Genomic DNA, 22930 nt, shown 5'->3' with positions numbered 1-22930 from the left:
TATAGTTGAGAAATGAGCGGGCCTTTTCGGTGACATGTATTCTGGGAAAGTTCAGTACAAAACTAATAGGCAAGTGGTCACTGTTTGTAGCACAGTCTAAAGTTTGCCACGAACATGTGTTCAGAGATGAGCCTGAAAATGTCAAGTCAATTACAGATTTAGAGAGACCTCGGACAAAAGTAGCAGATTGCGAATTCAAACAAGATAAATTCTTGTCAATGGCCCATTTCCACAAGCGTTTTCCGCTTGAATCTGTTTTAAAACCCCAAGCCACGTGATGTGAATTGAACTCTCCAGTGATTAATATATCTTTTCTACAGGCAAAGAACATATCGTCTAGACTTCGTGTGTCTTGCACCCCGGCTGGGAAATACGCATTTACAAACGACAAGGGATAACCGTCGGGTAATATTATGTCTACTATCGAAATTTCACAATCTGGAGTCACACAACGATAAGAGATCGTAGCTTTGTGACTAAACTTAGTTGCTATCAAGACAGCAAGCCCACCACCTCTGCTAGATCGGTCCAATCGAAATAGCCGATAATTTTTAGGTAAAACTTCTGGCTGGTTGAAAGCCAGGTTTCTTGCAGTGTTATAATATGCGTGGAAAGTTGTGAAAAGAGGCATGATAGGTCTGTGGCTGCGGAAAATATGGATCTGCAATTCCACTGTAATATGGTTAGCGAACCTATTTTGATGACAGAACCGTTGCAGAAACTGCTTGGTCCAAAATGTCCTTTCGCGAAAAGTCTTTCTTAGACATGTTCTCAAACAATACTTTTTTGGATAGATACTTTTTAGATTTCGAATTATGCGAAGAAGTTTTCGATTGGGGAGATCGGGTTTGCTTCAGAGCCTTATGAGAGTTCATATCCATATCTGCACATGCTTCCGAATCATCCGTAAGATCACCGTCTTGCGTTGTTTTGGAAGTCCCTGCCTCAGGAGAAACCGCTCGCTGACGTGTTGTTGCACTTTCTATGATGTCTGGGGATCCAAATCCTTCATCGAGGCTACATTTAAAATTATAGATAGTTAATTGAAAACCAATTGTGCCAAGCTTTCAAGAGGGTTGTTTGCGAGGCGTTCCATTGCTTTTTCCGTAGCCTTCTCTATGGCTTCTGCGATAGATATTGCGAGGGATGCATCCATGGCAGTGGTATTACGTGCTGCAACACCTGCATATCCTTTGGATCTCTCCTGCATTTCTGCAACGGCTTCTCTCCGAGAGCACAGCTTGCGTTCTACAATATCCAATATCGCAAGCTCCCTTTCTTTTGCTGCACAGTCTGCGGAGTCTGCAGGGTGCGCCCCATTACATAAGCAGCACCTCCCTTTCTCAGAGCTGCACTTGCGGCTGTCATAATTTTCACCACACTGACGGCATCTAAGAACTGATGGGCATCCTCTGACGCTATGTTCATATCGGCAACATTTCAAACACTGCAGGGGTTCGGGGGAAAGTGGCTCTACCTTATAGATCAGTGGCCATGCCTTCATTTCGGAAGGTCAGACTGTTCCTAAAAATGTCACTATCCCCGATTCCATTGAGGATTTTATGTTGTCAATTGTACGGGTGCACCTGTACACATAAATTACACCCGACACCTAAAACAAATCGAGCACTTCTGCAGGTGTCAGGCTTGTGTCTACACCTTTCGAGCATGCGAGATGTGCCGGAATAAATGGGATTGCCGGATGCGCTGCGAATTCGGAGCATTGCAGGAGCTCACGAATGCATTCCTGATCTGCGGAGCAGCACAGGATGCCTCCGCGGCCAAACTGGTGGACCTCAGTGATCTCCTGTAAATTCGAAGTGGCTTTTCGAAGCTCCACTTGAATCGCCTTTGGTTTCTTCATCGAAATACTGCCCCCATCTGTAGGTACCAGCGCCACAGGGACACTTCTCGCCCCACTGCGTAACAAATAGTCTATCGGCCAATCCTTGGCGGGAGTGAAAGCTAACGAAGGGGAGTGCCGTTGGCCGGGGGAAGAAAATGACATCAAGATCGAATGACTCGCTTCAGCTGAGAAAGACCGATACAGTTACCGAATAATAACGAACTCTCCAAGAACAATAAGAATACTGCCACCCAATCCTGAGCCCAGGCAGCTTATTCACAGTCGAGCCTCAAGGTCAGTGATTCAGAAACTCAGTCTCAGATTCAGATACCGCTGCCGATGGTGAAGTGATGATGGAAGCAGAGGACAAAGAAGAAGGAGAGACTGTAAACTGTGTCACACACCCACGCCGGGGAATCGGCCAAGAACCGGGTAGTTCTAACAAAATACATTTATTTTGGTAGCGTACACCTTTTGCGAAAATGAGAGGGTTCAAAAGAAAAAAGTAACACATTAGAGATTGACGAAAAAAGTTAACAATAGAAGAGCCCACATTCATGGTGCTGGAGGTGATGATAATGCTTCTAGAATTGGTGGCACCCACCCACTCGGTAGGATCGGCCAAGAATCAGGCGGCTCATCTTCTTTGAATAAATATTATACTGGAAAATATGACGCCTACTAGATAGTACAATTCATCACAATGAATCCTAATACTAGGCTACGTACTAAATCAATCATTTTTTTAACAAATCCGAGATCGTTACGAGGAATGACAGTCACCTTTGTCTAAGCATAAAAAAAACGTAAGAAAGTAAATCTTGAAAATTATTTTAATGGAAGGTCAAAGGCTCAAATTAAGAGTTACTCTAAAGCAAAAATTTGATTTTTCTACAACAATTCATGTATTTCTGTCCTAACGTCCCAGCTCAAAAGCCCCAAATCCATGACAGTAGAATTAATTGTCATGCCAAGCTGAAGCACTACTACATCTATGGTTCTTACGTCTGGGTGCTGTCGTGATCGCCCGCTGAACTTGAGGTAAACCAAAATTAGTATAGGAGGGTAAGATGGTCTACGAATATGGCTCGCTAGAGAAATTGACCGACAAACGTCACAATCCCGTCGCCTACGTCATCAAAGCGTTACCGCCAGACGTGTGGCACAGGTGAGTGAGAGTTTATATCTACCCATGATGGCGTAAAGAGACGCGGGCAATTTAAATGTGTGAATGCTTTTAAAAAACATGATATCGGCAGCGCTGACCCGATGAACGTAAAATATAAATGTCATGGTCTGAGCACTGTCAGCAACTGTGGTGCCATCCCATGCCGAGCGATTGGCCAAGTGTCATGTGTATAGGCGGTTTCGGTGTTTGTAAACAAACTGACTCGGGCCGAGCTGCCTACCCCAGCAGACTTCCGGTGCAGCACTTCCGGCAATGCTTTTTGCAATGGTTGATTGACTGATATGTGGGGTTTAACGTCCCAAAACCACCATATGATCATGAGAGACGCCGTAGTGGAAGGCTTCGGAAATTCTGACCACCTGGGGTTTATTTAACGTGCACACAAATCTGAGCACACGGGCCTACAACATTTCCGCCTCCATCGTAAACGAAGCCGCCACAGCCGGGATTCGAGCCCGTGATCTACGGGTCAGCAGCCGAGTACCTTAGGCACTAGACCATCATGACGGGGCCGTTTCCATGGTTGCGGCTGTGTTTTCGTGGTGTGTTTCAGTTTTCTGCTCTATTATTTTGGCGCCTTCTTTAGGATGTGTTTGCAGCAAAGTCTAGCGGCTATATGAAGAGGCTCACTGCTCGCGTGGTCGATGGGCGCCGCGCAATATACCCGTCGGGGCGTTCCGATGAGTGCGGCTCCCTGCTCCGTGGTACCTCTGTTAGTTGTCGGGCCTATATAAAAAAAGAAAATGCATAAGCTGCAGGAGAAGACTGTCAGCGAGCTTAATTGGGCCAGGTGGTTCTGCATGGCAACGATGTGAATGCGCTTAAGACACGGACAGGAAATTGACAGTGCACATCTGTCCTTTTCCTGTCCGCGTCTTCAAAGCGCACCAACATCGTCGGCATGCAGAACAAGACTCTGTTTATTAATTGTGAAGTTGTTCAATTAAACTTATCGACTAGAACGAAAGACCTTCCTCTTGTTGAACGCCTAATACAGTTGTGTTTTCGTCTAAGCATGCAACCTCAGGATAAAACACTTATTTCTGCGCCTGTGTCCCACGAGGCACTTTTAAAAGAGATAAGTGGCGATAGGAATCGCTCGCGATCCGAAGTATTCATGTTAATGACAATTTATAAACTGTACTGATGCGATGACGTCAACTGCGGCTTCAGGGTCACGCGAACTATTATGGTTTACCCACGAGTAAGCTACTCATGAATCAAACTTCCAAGTTGAAGGTTCGTATACCTAAATTTACAGTCCATGTTTACACCCAAAAAATACATTAGCTAGAATGCGGCGATGTTCTTTAGCGGCATAGACAGGCGATGAGTCATTTGCTCGCACAGATGAGAGCCCACTCGCCGGCGTCGCTTTAAAAAAAATCAAATGCAACACAACAAAACGTGCTAACCACGACGTACACTGTGCGGTGATTCATGTTAAGCGCGGGTACTTTGTGTCCTGTGTTGTTTCGAACTGTGCACGTAACTGATATCACTCAAACTATAAAATAAACAACTTTGCGATGGATTCTCAGTGTGAGCTTTCATGTTTCGCTGCCAATTTCAGGCGTCAGTACACTTATGTGCCACGGGTGGAACACGATAGTGACTGCATGATGTGTTTCCAGCGACCGGGCGCCTTCGACTTGTCTAACGTCTGAGTATCGCCTCTGTGTCATCAGTCTGCGCTTAGCTTTACATTTCCTTTGATGAAGTGCACGGGCTTTTAGTGGGAATCCAGTTTTCTCGCGTGATAACTACAATGCAGGTGCTCTTTTTATCATCATCGGTCGGAAAACAGACCGGTTTGACTAGCATATAAAATTATTTGGGCATGTGGACTGCATCCTGACTTGACACAGCTGTGCTCGAGTTGCCGGCGCTTCATCGGAATAATTTTATCCGCATAAAACATCGGAACACATGCAGCCGCGGCCAGCAACAAGCGCTAAAACCACGCAAAAACAACACAAGTGGGAGTTTCTAGAGGTAGTTTTCCGGTGAACGCACAATGTTGCTAGAGACCAGCAGGCTCTGGTGAAACCGTCTCTATACAACGTATTAAGAAAATATGGAGCAGTGACTGGGATATATAAGAGAAATACTGAGAATGTTTTCGTTTATAGCAGCCATTTTGGTCAAACAGCAAAGAAAATGTGACAGGAAAGACGAGAAAAAAATTGCCATATCCCACGTAAAGTAATCGATGATATGCAAAGCACAAATGAGAAATGTTGATATGCCAGTTTAAAATGAGCACAACGTTACGAGGTGGAGGTAAATAATGCAGCACATAACTTCCATGTCATCATTATTATGTTTGCATGAGTTGTTTACCTTCGCTATTCATTCACGTCACGTGATATTAAATTTTGTATATGTGGAGATACGAAACGGCCGCGAGCACGCTATGAGCGTGGAATTTTGCCATGTTCTTACATGGCAAGCGTGTCATGTTTGCACCAGTCATATGATTCGTCATCCATTGATGTCACGTAATATCGAATTCGGTGTATGTGAACCTTGCAAAACGGCTGCGAGCGCATCGTGAAGCGCGCAATATACTGCTATGTAGCGTTCACGTGAGCGCACGCTGGGCACAGTGACGCTACGTTAGCAAAACGCGAGCATCTATAGTCTGACGTCAGGCGCGACAAGCGTCCTTCGGCGCGACCCGACGGTAACCGGCGCGAAATGCTACATGCTGCATTTCGCGCCAATGCGTTACCCAGGCAACACTGCGTCTCCCTCTCTCCGTGACGGAGGGACGCCGGACGCGCTGAAACGCTGATGCCGCCTGCGATTATATGACAAAACCAGCGCCTGGCGTGGCAACGCCGGCGTGACGTGACCAAATGAACACCAGCGAGCACACGCACCGCGTCACGTCGAAATGTGTTGGCGCATTGACTCTGGCATTAGTTATGTTCTCACGTGACGAGCATCTCATGATTATCATGTTTGCACCAGTCACATACCTTCGTCAGTCATTGGCATCCCGTAATGCCAAATTTGGCATATGTGTAGCTAGCGAAACGGCCGGGAACGCATCATCAGTCTGGCATGTATTCTTGTTGTTGCATGACACGCATGTGATGATTATCATTTTTGGGTGTGTAATTTACCTATGTCGTCCGTTCGCGTCGCGTAATACCGAGTTTGAGGCATGGGAAGCTAGCGAAATGGCCGCGAGTGCCGTTTCTCTAGCTTCACACGGAGACCGCCAGGAGGCGCCAAGCTGTGAAGACATGTTCACACTGCGCTCCGCTTTCCCGAAGCTTTTCTAAGAGCAATTTCGCGCAAACTCATCTAACAATCTTATAGTCTGCTTTGTGAAGTTCTTCTGATTCCACGGATAGCCAAAGCTTGGGCCAGAATCAACTTTGCGAGAAGAAACCATCGCAGGCAGATTGGATGACCTTGTTGAGACGCTCACCTTAACGACCACGGCCGGCGTCGCGCGTCCCGGAAGGTACTTCGACGTGCGGAACACGACGGTGTTGTGTGTTTGTGGGAGCACGGACTAGCAGATAGTGAACTTTGGACACTTGCTTTGCTGCCACGGGACAGAGATCGAAGGTGAGCGATGTTTACCTCACCTTCTTGACCTGTTTTGTGACACGACAAAATGCCGGCGGGAAAGCTCTGTCAGCCTAAGCGCGCCGACTAACTTGGCAGGAGCGGTGGTCACTTTTCCTTTGTTCTGCCAAGCATGGCTGGCCGGGGCTGATCGCCTTTTCTCGCCATATGGAAGTTCACGAAGCTTATCCTGGCCCTTCTCGGGCACCGGAATCACTCACCGCTGACACGGACGCGAGTGGCGTCTCGTCTCGGCAGGCAAAGGATGACGAACCAGCGTCTGTTGACGCGACTCTCGGAAACGAGACTGGCGACACGACTTGTTCGGAACGCCATGGATGGACTGAGGATGCCTGGCATACCGTTTATTGCGCAGGCAAAAGAAAAACCAGTTAAAAAAGCAGCGATCCCAGATGGAGAAGGCTGTGAAAGCAAACGAGAAATTCGAAAGCGATTCGCCCGCCGAAAAACAGAAACGTGAAGCCACGCAGGGTTTCAGACGGAGAAAGCGACGCGGCCCACCTCCACTACCGAAAAAGGACATGAGTATTATTCTGAGGCCGCATAAGGGTCTCTTGGTTAAAAACGTATTGGGACTGGAACTCTCCAGGACTGTGATAGATGCCTGCCAACGAAGTTTCAATGGCAATGACTTTCTGTTGCGGGTTCACCCAGGATCTAACATTGTAATCCTATCTACGCCAAGCATCGAGGTAGCGAGCAGGCTGCGAGGTATCAGTCAACTAAAGATCAGGGGACAAATCCACGCTTTCAATGCATACGTGGCCGACCCCGAAGGCGTCTTGCGGGGAATTGTACATGGAATACCGGCCGAGACTTCGCAAGATGAACTAATGGAGAACCTACGTGTTCAGACTCAAGGGGTGAATATTGAGAGAGCAAGAATGTTGGGCTCGTCTAAAACGGCGATTATCACATTCACGGGCAATGTGCTACCGAGGAGCGTATACATAATGGGTGCCGAGTTAATATTGCCGCGAGGTGTATTGCGGATAGTGTTGCGCATGCCGATACCGCGACTCATCTGCGAAGATCATGGCCCGCACGTCGACCATTCGTTGATAATGAGATAGCGCCAGACGCTACGGCGACTGTATCTCGGATGGTGAACGCGCCTTGCGTTCAGTGGGACATTTCTGTTACCCGACGGCCGTCGAACGCGCCTTGCGTTCCAGTGGGACATTTCTGTTACCCGACGACCGTCGAACGCGCCTTGCGTTCCAGTGGGACATTTTCTGTTACCCGACGGCAGTCGAGCGCGCTGTTCGCCTCCCGCTAAGCCGGTGTGTCTGTTGTTCCTTTAGTGGGCGCAATTCCGCCAAATAAACGGATCTCCTTCTATTTCTACTAACCTCCCGGTCTCCTGTCTTCGGGCTACCCTCACTCTTACGTGACATCTGGTGGAGGTGTGGGGTAAGCACAAAAACGACCTTAAAACAGCCACTGCAGAGAACGAGGACGCTGAAGACACAGATACTCGAAGCAGTCGCCGCCTCCGAAACCTGCCACCTGAGCTGGGACCGCTACCAGACCCCACGCGACCACGAAAGGACGCTTCCACAGCCACCATGAGCACCCCGCAATCACCTACCCCTGTCATGCTGGAGCAGCCGTGGGTGCCCCCAACCTTCCATAGTTATGCCGCTGAAGACCCAGAAGAATGGCTCGACCAATTCGAGTGCGTGGCTGCCATAAACAGGTGGGATGAAGAAATGAAGCTGCGATACGTTTACTTTTCCCTGAACGGCCCCGCCAAAACGTGGTATGAAAACCATGAGACAACACTGACCACCTGGGAATTTCTGAAGAATGAGTTGCTCAGGACCTTCACCAGCATTACGCGAAAAGAAAGGGCCCAGCTGCTGCTAGAATCGAGGACCCAACAGCCCAATGAGACCCTAAACGTGTACGTCGAACAAATGAAACGTCTTTTTAGGCGAGCGGACCAAGACATGACCGAAGACAAAAAGGTCGGATACCTAATGCGAGGGGTGAAGGAGTCGCTTTTCACCGGTCTCATAAGGAACCCTCCTAAAATAGTCGCCGAGTTTACTGAAGAAGTGCACACCATAGAAAGGAACCTGGACGCCCGGACTCGGCAATACAACCGCCCGTTTCAGCTCAGTTCGCTCTACTCGGAACCGATTCGAGGTGGGCTAACCACCAACGATCTGCGGGAAGCTATTCGAGAAGTGGTTAAGGAAGAACTACGCCGATTGCTACCTCCTACCCCCCAGCCCTCCCAAGGAGCATCTTTCTTGGACATAGTGCGTGATAAAGTCCAGCAGGCGCTTGGCTCTTCATCAGCGACGACTCGAACAGAGGCTGAAGCAATGACTTACGCCGCTGCAGTGAACACTAGGCCACCCCGACGAAACGAGCCCAGTCCTCGACGGTACGCTGCAGCCCCAAGTAGCCGTCCGCCCTTACCCGCCCACCCTACATACGAGAGACGCCCGAGCCAAAGAAAATGCGACACCTGGAGAACTCCCGACGACCGTCCCCTGTGCTTTCACTGCGGTGAGGCCGGCCACATTCTTCGACACTGCCCCTATAGGCGGATGGGACTGCATGGCTTCTCACCTCAGGCACCACGGCCACGCCCTGGACAACGACCTCCGGCAATCAAAGACTACTTGCGCCATACAGAGTACTTGTCCAGCCGTTCTCTATCACCGCCATCCCCACGCTTCACGTCACCGAACCGCAGCAACAACGAACGAAGAAGGTCCCCAAGCCCCCGTAGGGGAAACTAAAACCAGCAACCTTTGGAGGTGAGGTTGCTTCAAGAGGAAAAGCTGAAGACCCTCCACCGACGACCATATATGACGACAGCACATCATCTACGACGACGACAATGCACAACAACCGAAGCCGCGAGACGAAGCAAAATGAAGCAACTAGACGAAGCCGTGACCCGAACCCAAAACCAACGCGCAACTCCAGCCCACGTGCCACCGATTTTGAAGTATCTATCGACGGCCACCCGGTAACTGCCTTGATTGACACAGGAGCTGACTACTCGTTCATTAGCGGGCCATTGACAGCACAACTGAAGAAAGTTAAGACGGCTTGGGACGGCCCGCAGATCCGCACAGCGGGAGGCCACCTTCTCACCCCATCGGGGCGATGTACTGCAAGGGTGACATTCGATGGTCACACATACCTTGCCACTTTCTTGGTGCTCCCACAGTGCCCCCGTGACGTCATTCTCGGCATGGACTTCTTGACTCAACATCACGCGGTTATTGACCTGGCGTCCAGATCCATCAAACTGTCCTCGGATGAAGCCATAAATTTATACTCGGCAGCACATAATCGCGCAGCCCTCCGTGTGCTCGAGAATGACGTGAGCGTCCCACCCCGATCAACGACCCTAATCCCCGTAACCACTGGTACTGCCGAAAATGCTCATGGCGTCGTCGAAGGTAACATACAGCTTTTGCTTGGCCGTGATATCGCAATCGCAAGAGGCATTGCGGACTTCCGGACTGGACAGGGCCCAGTGCTGCTAACAAATTTCAGCCAAAAACACCGTCACCTGGCCAAAGGCACGACCATTGCTTTTCTAGATGAAATCGCGGAAGTCAGCGACACCCTCGCCCTCTCGAATCCAGCGACCATCACTCCACAGACCCACAACTCGCAGCTGTCATTCGACATTAACCCTTCCTTGCCTCAATGCAAGCAGCAACTGCTCCAGAACCTCCTTCGACGTTATGACGACTGTTTCGCCACTTCTTCACAGGTCCGACACACTTCTCTGGCAAAGCATCGAATCATAACACAAGATGAGATCCGCCCTCTCCATCAAAGCCCTTATCGTGTGTCGGCACGTGAACGTCAGGCCATCCGAGAGCAAGTTGAGGAAATGTTACACGACGATGTAATTCAGCCATCGAAAAGCCCATGGGCGGCACGAGTCGTCCTTGTCAAAAAGAAAGACGAAAGTCTTCGGTTTTGCGTCGATTACCGACGGTTGAATAGTGTAACCAAGAAGGACGTGTACCCTTTACCAAGGATCGATGATACCCTAGATCGTCTTAGTGATGCAAGGTACTTTTCGTCCATTGATCTGAAGACAGGGTATTGGCAAATTCAGGTTGATGAAAGAGACCGAGAAAAGACCGCCTTCATCACGCCGGATGGATTGTATGAGTTCAAAGTGATGCCATTTGGACTTTGTTCCGCTCCAGCAACCTTCCAGCGTCTAATGGACACAGTACTGGCAGGTCTCAAGTGGCAAATATGTCTCGTATACCTGGACGATGTGGTCGTCTTCGCCTCCAACTTCAGCGACCACCTGAAAAGGCTCCGGACGGTACTGGACGCAATTAAGTCATCAGGACTGACACTGAAGCACGAAAAATGCCATTTTGCCTATGAAGAACTACAGTTCCTTGGCCATGTTATAAGCAAAGATGGCGTAAGACCAGATCCCGAGAAGACAGCCGCTATCGCACAGTTTCCTCAGCCGCAAGATAAGAGAGCAGTGCGCCGATTCTTAGGACTGTGCGCCTATTACCGACGCTTCGTCAAGAACTTCTCACACATTGCTGCCCCTTTGACGCAGCTCACCATGTCGGACGCCCCTTTCGAATGGAAAGCTGAGCAACGTGAGGCATTCAAAGAACTTCAACAACGTTTACAGTCGCCACCTGTGCTGGGTAAAAATGCCGAAACTAAGATACATACAGATGCCAGCAGCATCGGCTTAGGTGCCGTTCTCCTTCAGAAGCACAAGGGCTGTGAGCGCGTCATCGCATGCAAGCCGCTCACTGTCGAAAGCGCAAGTGAACTATTCCACGTCTGAGAAGGAGTGTCTTGCGATAGTATGGGCCACCTCGAAATTCCGCCCATACTTATATGGCAGACCCTTCAAGGTCGTAACGGACCATCATGCGTTGTGCTGGTTGGCCAGTTTGAAAGACCATTCTGGCCGCCTCGCTCGATGAAGCCTACGGCTTCAGGAGTTTGACGTGAAGGTAGTCTACACATCTGGTCGTAAGCACTCCGACGCAGACTGCCTCTCAAGAGCCCCTGTCGGCGCACCACCAAGCCATGAAGACGACGATGCCTTTCTTGAGCCTATCAGCAGCAGCACCTTTGCATTACAGGAGCGCTCAGACACGATCCTACAACAATTGATCAACTACATCGAAGGAAAGGCCTCCATGCCACCTGCACTGTTCAAGCGTGGGATATCCTCCTTCTGTGTGCAAAACGGGGTGGTAGTTAAAAAGAACTTCGCACCGAATAAGGCAGCTTACCTTCTTGTCGTCCCAAGCAGCCTCAGAGAAGATATTTTACAAGCGTTACATGACGAACCCACTGCAGGCCACCTCGGTTTTACACGCACACTCCACACAATTCAAGAACGATACTACTGGCCTCACCTCACCTCAGATGTTGCGCGGTACGTCAAGAGTTGCCGCGAATGTCAGCGCCGAAAGAGACCTCCAACAAAACCAGCTGGATTTCTCAAGCCAATTGAACCCCCGTCGAGACCATTCCAACAGATTGGTATGGACCTGCTTGGACCATTCCCCACGTCAACATCCGGTAACAAGTGGATCATAGTGGCCACTGATTACCTTACCCGATACGCTGAAGATAAGGCCCTCCCGAACGGCACAGCCGTAGAAGTTGCCAAATTTTTTGTCGAATCAATTCTCCTCCGTCATGGCGCACCTGAGGTACTAATAAAAGACAGAGGAACAGCGTTTACGGCTGATCTTACTCAGGCAATCTTACATTACCGTCATACAGATCACCGAAGAACAACTGCGTACCATCCGCAGACAAATGGTCTCACGGGACGCTTGAACAAGACCATTGCCGATATGCTCGCTATGTACGTGGACACAGAACACAAGACCTGGGACTTAATTCTGCCTTACGTGGTCTTCGCCTACAACACCGCGGTGCAGGAGACCACTAAAATGACACCATTTAATCTCGTCCATGGGAGAGATGCCGTTACTACCCTGGACCCCATGCTGCCTAATGTCACCGATGAAAACAACCTAGACGTGGCCGCCTACCTTCAGCGCGCAGAAGAAGCCCGGAAGCTTGCTCGTCTGCGCATAAAAGACCAACAGCGAAACGACGCAAGACGCTACAACCTGCGGAGACGCGATTTAACATACAGGCCAGGTGACAAAGTCTGAGTTTGGACGCCCGTTCGCCGCCGAGGATTAAGCGAAAAACTCATGCGCCGTTATTTCGGCCCATACAAAGTCATCCGTCAAGTGGGTGAAGTGGACTATGAAGTAGTTCCTGATGGGGCTAGCTCATCCCAACGACGCCGCGCACGACAAGAAGTGGTACACGTCGCCCGTTTGAAGCCCTATCATGCGTGCTAAAGGAGGCTCCCTGTTTGCATCTCTTCTTTTGTTTATGTGTGCGTGATTCGTGCTTATTTGCCATTTACTTCCGCACAGGCTGTCCTTTTGTTTTGGTTTTATTTTAAACAAAGCATCGGGTCGATGCTTACGTTGAGGAGGGGAGCAATGCCGCGAGGTGTATTGCGGATAGTGTTGCGCATGCCGATACCGCGACTCATCTGCGAAGATCATGGCCCGCACGTCGACCATTCGTTGATAACGAGATAGCGCCAGACGCTACGGCGACTGTATCTTGGATGGTGAACGCGCCTTGCGTTCAGTGGGACATTTCTGTTACCCGACGGCCGTCGAACGCGCCTTGCGTTCCAGTGGGACATTTCTGTTACCCGACGACCGTCGAACGCGCCTTGCGTTCCAGTGGGACATTTTCTGTTACCCGACGGCAGTCGAGCGCGCTGTTCGCCTCCCGCTAAGCCGGTGTGTCTGCTGTTCCTTTGGTGGGCGCAAGTCCGCCAAATAAACGGATGTCCTTCTATTTCTACTAACCTCCTGGTCTCCTGTCTTCGGGCTACCCTCACTCTTACGTGACAATATGCTACCCATGCAAGCCAACAGTACAGGTGTGCAAGATATGCCTCCAAACCGGACACCGTACGGACGTCTGTCCAACTCCAAATGTCAATGTATGCCTCAAGTGCAGGGCAAGAGAACCAATGCAAGGACACAACTGCATCCCCAAGTGTGTCATCTGTGACGGTGAACACCCCACAGGAGATAGTCTGTGCAAGAAAAAACTTAAGAACGTCGCTCCTCCCAAGACATTGAGGACAGATCAGCCAAAAGACTGGGTTAGCCAACCTGAATATACCGGCGATGCCAAGTCGTCAGAAGAATTCCCTCCACTAAGGATGAACATGCCTCGATAGTTCAGCTCGGACCGGATGGAACAGCGCCAGTCAAGGTCACGTTCACGATCCCGATCAAGATCCCAGTCAAGGTCGCGATCGAGATCTCGTTCAAGGAGGGACAGACATCACACTAACACGGCACCACCGGCCCCTGGGAAACCCAGCTTAAAGAACCGACGAAAGCATCGCGGACCTCCAGCCGAAATGGGTTCCTGCGAGGAATCACAAGACGCCCTAGCCGCCGGCCGGACAAACATAAATCAGGTGAGCTTTGCGGGGTCAGTGTCTTCCAATGCTCCTATAACAGGAAATCCACAATACAAGAAAATATTGGAAGAAAATAAGAGATTGACTCAAGAGGTCAAACATTTAAAAAAACAAATGGCCGAAGAGCGAAATAACTTACAGGCAGCAATATCTTCATTAGAGAAACAGCTAGAGGCTAAACTACGACAACAAAACCCGACAGGAATAGCTGGACGATGTAGTCAGAAAACGACATATCAACAGTCAATAAAACCCACCCTTTCGGGGGTCAGCGCGGCGTCGGCTGAAGTTGAGGAAGGGATGGTGTACGCAGGTACAGCCACACCTACCCCAAGCACGACAGTAAAAAACTACGACCAAATAACGCAGCAAATACAGGCACAGTTAGACAAAAACAGGGAACGTATAGCTAACGTTAATCAACTGCTAGTAGATTTCATGAATGAGATAAAATCTTTCGTCTACGGGGAATTAAAAACTCAAAGGCAGTACGTGAATGACGCTGTTAGCAGCTTGCAAAGGGCGATGAACAAGCGCTCTCGCTTGACCTCCGCTAGAAATAGCAAACAATCTAAGGGGCATCGCGACGACGCGGAAGCACTCATGCATCATGGCCAAAAATAACCTGAGAAGTGTGGAACAATTAGAGATCTGGCAGTGGAATTGCCGCACTTTTCACAAACGCGCAGCAGCACTCCCGAGTTATATCAATGTGGCACCAATTAAACCCGACGTTATATGCTTGCAAGAAATTGGTGCCAGAATAGTGAAGCTTCAGGGTTATTATATTTTTCAGAACCCAAACTATCCCCACGTAGCGACGCTGGTGAGCAAGATGATTGCGGCAACAGATGAGTACATAGGAACGCTACAGATCAATCACCAAATTATCAGTTTCTTCCCCCAAAAGAGAGGCAAAGCGAAGACTATGGACTGTATAGTGAACCTATACAGTCCTCCAAAAGGCAAAGGCGAAGACTTCAACGAGCTCCTTGCTGAGACGGTCAAAATCGCAGGTAACAAGGACCGCCTATTGGTTTTGGGTGATTTTAACGCACCCAGCACCACATGGGGTTACCCAAAAGACTCGCCGAAGGGAACGCGTCTCGAACATGCTGCGTCTAGGCTGGGCCTGAGTTTAATAACTCTCCCAATTGCGCCCACGAGAATGGGCAACAGCGTATGTAGAGACACGTTCCCGGACCTCACTTTCACCTTCAACCTCAAAGACGCATCCTGGACAAACCTGGAGGAAAACCTAGGAAGCGACCATTACATTATAAGCGTCTCCATATCGACACCCAAAATGCGTAGATTGATAGGCGACGCGGCGATCACAGATTAGACTGAGTTTAGGAAACCAGATCCTCCACCCGACTCTGTACCGAACTCAATAGAGGCATGGTCGGAGTACATAAAGTCGGTACACGCCATCACTACGAAGAAAATAGCCAGAACCGTAGAGACGCCAGCAGTAGACAGCCGTCTGCTACACCTATGGGAGAGCAGGTGCAGCCTACTAAAGCATTGGAAACGTCAATGCCTGAATAGGACACTACGGCGTAGGATCGCTGCTCTTGCAAAGGAAGCAAACAACTATGCCAGCAAATTGGCTACCGAGGGATGGGTCAAGTTCTGCAGTTCTATTCAGAACACCTTGAGCACCACGAAAACTTGGTTCATCCTAAGAAATATTCTTGATCCAGACAAGTCCAAATCCACGACAAGCAGAACACTGCAGAAAATCGCAGAAACATTTCCGGGCACGGACGACGATCTCGTGAAAGCCCTCAAGGAGAGATATATTGGCGATAGTCCACCAAGTAACTCGATCGGCTAATCACATGAGTTACAGTGGAGCTAGAAATGAGAAACTAGACGAGCCGATAACAAAGGAGGAGGTCTTTGCGGCAGCTCAGGCAGCCAAGAGGAACACAGCCCCCGGTGAAGACAAAATTACGAATGCTATGATAAGAAACCTTAGCGACAAAGCCATCGAAGGCATGACAAAACAATTCAATGAACACTATTGGCTCAAAGGAAAGGTCCCTGTAGAATGGAAAACCGCCAAAATTATAACCATTCCGAAACCCGGAAAAAAGCCCTCCCTGCAGGTGCTCAGACCTATATCACTTACGTCATGTATGGGGAAGCTTTTCGAACGGGTCGATCAGACCAGACTTCAGAATTTCATAGAGGACAGGGGGCTGTTTCCGGCCACCATGCTGGGCTTCCGCAGTGGTCTCTCAACACAGGACGCTTTCCTCCTGATACAAGAAGAGGTACTCAAGGGTGTTCCCAAAGGGGGAGAGCATTTGCTGCTTGCTCTAGACTTAAAGGGAGCTTTTGACAATATCACTCATGAAGCTATACTCTCAGAGCTAAATATAATTGGTTGCGGGGAAAAGATATATAACTATATAAAAGATTTTCTCACCGATCGGGAGGCGACAATTGGTATCTCAAGCGTTAGGTCTGAGCCATTCCGAATGCCAAACAAGGGAACGCCTCAAGGAGCCATAATATCTCCTCTGTTGTTTAATATCGCCATGCGTCGACTCACTCGGGCCTTGGATTGTGTACCACAGCTAGGTTATACCCTCTACGCGGACGACATTACTCTGTGGGCCACACAGGGGTCCCTGGCCAGCAAAGAGCAGACTCTGCAAGAGGCGGCACTGGCTGTCAAAAACTTTGCCAGAACCAGTGGTCTCAGCTGCGCACCCGAACAACCGTAGGTGATCAGAATACACAGCAAACGCTACAAAAGTAACGGAAGAATAGAAATTAAAATCGAAAAGCAGATAATTAAAGAAGTCACCGTCGCCCGGATCCTGGGTTTCTGGGTTCAAAGCAACGGTAGGGCAAATCACACTATCGGTCTTCTGAAATCAGCAACTAAACAAGTGGCTAGGATGATTCAGAGGATCACCTTCCACAAAAAAGGCATGAAAGAAAGTGATACTGTCCGTTTAGTGCAGGCGCTCGTAATGAGCAAATTGACATACAGCTTGCCTTTCCACACGCTGAACAAGAGCGAGGAAGAGCAAGTAGATTCTATCATCAGAGGGGCTTACAAGGCAGCATTAGGCTTACCGATAAGCACTCCAACACAGAGGCTTCTCGAGATCGGCCTGCATAACACGTACGCTGAACTGAAAGCAGCAACATTGATCTCTCAGCGCAACCGCCTCAGCCAGACGAAGTCGGAAAGAGAGATACTGATGAGAGCGGGTATAACACCCCAACCCCAAAACTTGGACGAGGAGCTGGTGGACGTACCAGACCCAGTCCGACGACATATTTCGATCGCCCCTATCCCCAGGAACATGACCAAGGAGCGGCATCACGAAAGGCGAGAGGAGCGTGTAAAATGGATCAGAAAATTAGTTAGAGGCAATGAGAACGTGCTATACGTTGGCGCTTCCAGGTATAACTGGAGGCGCTGCGTCGTCACAATGGTAAGCAGTGACACGAGAAGCATGGCGTCCAGCGCATCACTGTAGACTACATCGATCACCAAGGCCGAGGTTTTCGCCATCGCATTGGTGATTAAAAGTCGAGAGTGCAGCGACGGCCAGACGTACATCACCATACTCTCAGATTCGTAAGAGGCGTGCCGGCTATTCACGAAAAGCCGCCTCCCATTAAACATTTGCAAATTTTAGGCGGCGAATTGAGCAACACTTATAGGTTGGTCTGGTGCTCTGGACATGCAGGCCTAGAGGGTAACGAGAGGGCGGACGCTCTAGCTCGAGCGCTCACGAACCGAGCGGAGCAGCAGCCTTTTTCGCTGTTACCACCACCCAGCAACGACGGCTTTCGCGAGGAGGAGGAAACCGACCCGGCTCGGATGGCTCCGCGAGAGCTTCTTGCTCACCAGCAATACACGCGGCAGAAATATGGCGCCCCCCACAAATCTCTCAAAGGGGAAGACGCCATAGACCTCCGTAAAATTCAAACGGGAGTTTATCCAAATTTATTACGACTGCACAAAATTCATCCAACTTTGTATGGGCGCGATTGTCCGTGGTGTCGCGACTCGCCACCGACCCTTTACCATATCTCGTGGAGTTGTGCTAAATGGCCAAATGAACTTGATCGCTTACAGCGTATGAATAGAATGGAAAACTCTTTGGAGCAATGGGAGGCACTCCTCGCTAGCTCGGACCCGGAGGTGCAACTAGCACTCCTGGACCACGTCCGGCAGGCGGCGCAAGCCAGTGGAGCCTTGGACATGGGGCCCCACCCATCTAGCTCCTAAACCCCTTCTTTTTCAACCCAATAAAGTTATTTCTCTCTCTCTCTCTAGCTTCACACGAACTGCTCGCTTAATTAGTGGGGCGATTTGCGGTGGCTGCCGCGGTCTCTTCCAAGGAAGATGCTGTATTTGTTGTCCTCTCTCGAATGCCTTACGGCGTCGTGGCGACACGCCGTCTCATCCTCCGACTAGAAGGGAGAATGCCTGGCGGTCATAGGCAGCCGACCAGTCGGCTACTTGTTTGAGGATCCAAGGAGCACCGCTCCCTCGTCCGTTCGGGCACCAGTCACAACAGGCCCTGGTAACTTAAGTTCGACTGTACTAGAATATGCCACATTCTAGTACACTATACCTAAGGTACGAACACACTGGCGGTGCCGCCCTCTCCCACGTGCCACTCGCAAGACGCCGCTTTTCTCCCTTTCTCCTGCCGAGCGTCGTGGAATAGCTGCCGCCGACTGAATCGCTCGTTGGGATATTTTTGCCACTGCCGCCCGCTCCCGTGCAAGCAAACCACCAATGAGCGCCTGCTTTTCCTCCCTTCCTGCTAACATCGGCGCGCCTCCTCATCCATGTTTTTTAAAGACGATAATGTTCCTTGGAGACCTTTGATACAAAAATTTTGGTCTGTCTGTCTGTATGTCTGTCTGTCTGTCTGTACATTTGTCTGTTTTTCCGCCCTAACGGTACCTCAAACGGCACCGAACGGCCAATTCCATCCGCAGCCCCCACCAATATTGCTCAAGGTTCAGCGTTGATAGTTGTGCGATTGTCAAATAAAAAGCAAATATTGCGCATATCTGAGGCGCCATAACATGTCTAAGTTTATGTCTGTCTTTATACTTCCCATCGTCATCACGACGCATGCGTCCGATGTTGGACTGGGAGCAGTGTTTCAACAACTCAGAGGTGATCAGCTGATCACTATCGCTTTTGCATCTCGTACATTGACCCCTGCTGAACGCAGATATTCAGTAGGAGAGCGTGAAGCTCTCACGTGTCTTTTGCCTGTGAGAAATGGCATGTTTACTTGTGGGGCCGGCACTTCACATTACGTACAGATCACCAAGCACTACTTGCTCTTCTTTCTGCAGGATCCGAAGGCCGCCGCCCCATTCGCATTTCCCGTTGGTGTGCCAAACTCATGTATTAAAATTTCAGTGTTCAATATTGTAAAGGTTCTAATAACGTGGTTGTTGATGCACTGTCACGCCTTCCTCTTCAGATACCGGTTACTGAAGAGCGGGATGAGGAAGTTGTTTCATTAGTTACTTCCTGCATTACTAAAGCTGAGCTTCAGGCAGCTACAGCTGCAGATTCCACTTTGTCTCAAGTTCTCAAATATTGTTACGGGGAAGATTTATTCACCGAGAGCTGGTCTTGCTAACGGCTTAAAGAGCGCACAGTCATGCAGGCCAACGGGAGAAGCTCGAGAGTCCAACCCACTACAACCACGTTGTCGTCTTCTTCATTTGGGTGCCAATTCAGCTGTGTCGGGGTGACAGTTTCATACACGTATCATCACCCCGGCCCGTAAGGCACCATCTCGGTGCCTGTTAAATGAGCGAGTCGGCGTTGTAGGGCTTGAGACGAGAAACGTGGACAACTTCCGTTCTGGGTGCAGCAGCTGATGAGTTTGTGGTAGCGGAAATCTCGTAGGTCACAGGTGTGACCTGACGAATGACTCGGTAGGGCCCGGCGTATTGCGATAGTAGTTTCTCGCAGAGGCCAACACGTCGAGATGGGAGCCACAAGAGAACAAGAGATCCTGCAGAAAAAACGGCATCTGTATGTCGACCGTCGTAAAGGGACTTCTGTGCTGTCTGCGACGACGATAACCGAGCACGCGCTACCGCTCGTGCCGTGAGGGCCCGGGTGATCGCATCCTGAGCGTACGAAGTGGAGGATGGGTGGTCTGATGAAAGCAGTGTGTCGAAGGGCAGTAAGGGATGACGTCCGAAGAGTAGATAAAAAGGGGAGTAGCCCGCTGTTTCATGACGCGACGAGTTATAGGCGAAGGTTACGAACGGAAGGGCTATGTCCCAATCAGTGTGGTCGGTAGATACGTACATGGAAAGCATGTCCGTCAATGTGCGGTTTAGGCGCTCCGTAAGGCCGTCAGTGTAAGGGTGGTAAGATGTGGTGAAGTTGTGACGGGTAGCACAAGATCGGAGTAGGTCATCAACCACACGCGATAGAAAGTAGCGACCACGGTCTGTGAGCAGGTGAGTCGGAGCGCCATGCTGGAGAATAATGTCGTACAGCAGGAAGTCGGCAACGTCGGTTGCGCAGCTGGTTGGTAGCGCTCGAGTGATTGCATACCGAGTGGCATAGTCTGTGGCCACTGCAATCCATTTATTTCCAGTTGTAGAAGTCGGAAAGGGACCTAGTAAGTCCAACCCCACTCGATAAAATGGCTCGGCTGGAACTTTAATAGGTTGAAGAAAACCGGCAGGGGGAGTCGTAGGCTTCTTTCGGCGCTGGCAGAGGTCACAAGATGTGACGTAACGACGAACAGAGCGGTACAGACCCTTCCAGAATACTCGTCGTCGAATGCGGTCGTGAGTTCTGGAGACTCCTAGATGTCCAGAAGTTGAAGCGTCGTGGAATTGTCGCAGAACATCCTTTCGCAGGTGATGCGGTACGACGAGTAAAAGTTCCGCGCCGTCGGGGTGTAAGTTGCGGCGGTACAAAATGTTGTCTTGAAGCAGGTATCTGCTAAGAGAAGGGTCAGCATAACGCGACTGAAGGCGGTCAATGATGGTGAGCAACGATGGATCTCGGCGCTGTTCGTCAGCCACGTTCAAAAAGTCATTGATGGCTAAAACGCAGGCATCGGATTCCAAATCAGTGGAGCTAGGTGGATCAACGGGGTGCCGGGATAAGCAGTCAGCATCCTTGTGCAGCTTTCCAGATTTGTAAACAACCGAGAACGTGTACTCCTGTAATCGAAGAGCCCATCGGCCGAGTCTTCCTGTAGGGTCCTTAAGCGTCGACAGCCAGCAAAGCGCATGATGGTCCGTGATGACTGCGAACGGACGTCCGTATAAGTACGGACGGAATTTCGTGATAGCCCAAACGAGGGCTAAGCATTCCCACTCAGTTATAGAATAATTTTATTCCGCTTGCGACAAAAGGCGGCTAGCGTAGGCTATCACACGGTTGGTGCCATTCTGTATCTGAGCGAGTATAGCACCAATGCCATGGCCGCTTGCATCGGTGCGAAGCTCTGTTCGAGCCGTTGGATCAAAATGAGCCAACACAGGTGGTGAGGTGAGGGTGGTAATTAGTGACGCGAAGGAATGTTCTTGCTCCCTTCCCCAAGAGGAGGCCACATTCTTTTTGAGGAGATCCGTGAGGGGCCTAGCAATATCCGCGAAGTTGAAGACAAAGCGGCGGAAGTATGAGCAGAGCCCAATAAAACTGCGAACTTCTTGTGTGGAACGCGGAACCGGGAATTCTCGGACTCCACGGACTTTGTCAAGGTCGGGTTGAACACCAGTGGCGTAAACAAGGTGGCCAAGTAGTTCAATCTGCCGACGTCCAAATGAACATTTTGACGAATTCAGTTGGAGACCAGCGCAACGAAAAACGTCAAGAATTGCCGAGAGACGAGACAGGTGGCTTTCGAAGGAGGGCGAGAAAACTATTACATCATCCAGATAGCAAAGGCAGGTCGACCATTTGAAACCGCGAAGAAGAGGGTCCATCATACGTTCAAACGTAGCCGGGGCATTGCACAACCCAAAAGGCATGACCTTGAATTGGTAAAGGCCGTCGGGTGTGATGAATGCTGTCTTCTCGTGGTCGCGGTCGTCGACCGAAATTTGCCAGTATCCGGATCGAACGTCAAGGGTCGAGAAATAGTTGGCGCCGTGGAGGCAGTCGAGCGCATCATCGATTCGGGGTAAAGGATAAACGTCCTTCTTGATGATCCGATTCAGGTGGTGATAGTCGACGCAAAAGCGCCAGGTGTTGTCCTTCTTTTTCACTAAGACCACAGGGGAGGCCCAAGGACTCGATGAAAGCTCAATGACGTCTTTACTCAACATTTTCTCGACCTCCGTCTGTATAACTTGGCGCTCAGCATGTGACACGCGATAAGGGCGTTTGTGGAGTGGACTGGCGTCGCCGGTGTCGATGCGGTGGGTTACGGCACTTGTGCGGCCCAGGGGACGGTCGTCGACGTCAAAGATATCCAGGTAAGAAAACAGAACACCCCGGAGCGCCGCAATTTGGGAAGGTAAGAGGTCGCTGGATATCATTTTGTCGAGGAACGCCTTATTTTGCGACGTGATGACAGGTTTCGCCATGGTCTTAGTGTCAGGTGTAAAAGAACAAATCGAACATTCATCAAGGGTCGAAAGATCGCCTGAAGTGATGCTTTGGGGAAGAACTTGGGTCGACGTAGAGAAGTTCAGAACTGGAAGTAGCACCGTGTTGTTAGCAGCAATCACTATAGTATGTGGTAGTGCGATGTGGTGCGAAAGGGTCAAATCAATGAGG

This window comes from Rhipicephalus microplus, chromosome 2 (assembly GCF_043290135.1).
Source record: "Rhipicephalus microplus isolate Deutch F79 chromosome 2, USDA_Rmic, whole genome shotgun sequence".
Classification (NCBI taxonomy): domain Eukaryota; kingdom Metazoa; phylum Arthropoda; class Arachnida; order Ixodida; family Ixodidae; genus Rhipicephalus; species Rhipicephalus microplus.
Note: the sequence above shows the minus strand (reverse complement) of the source record.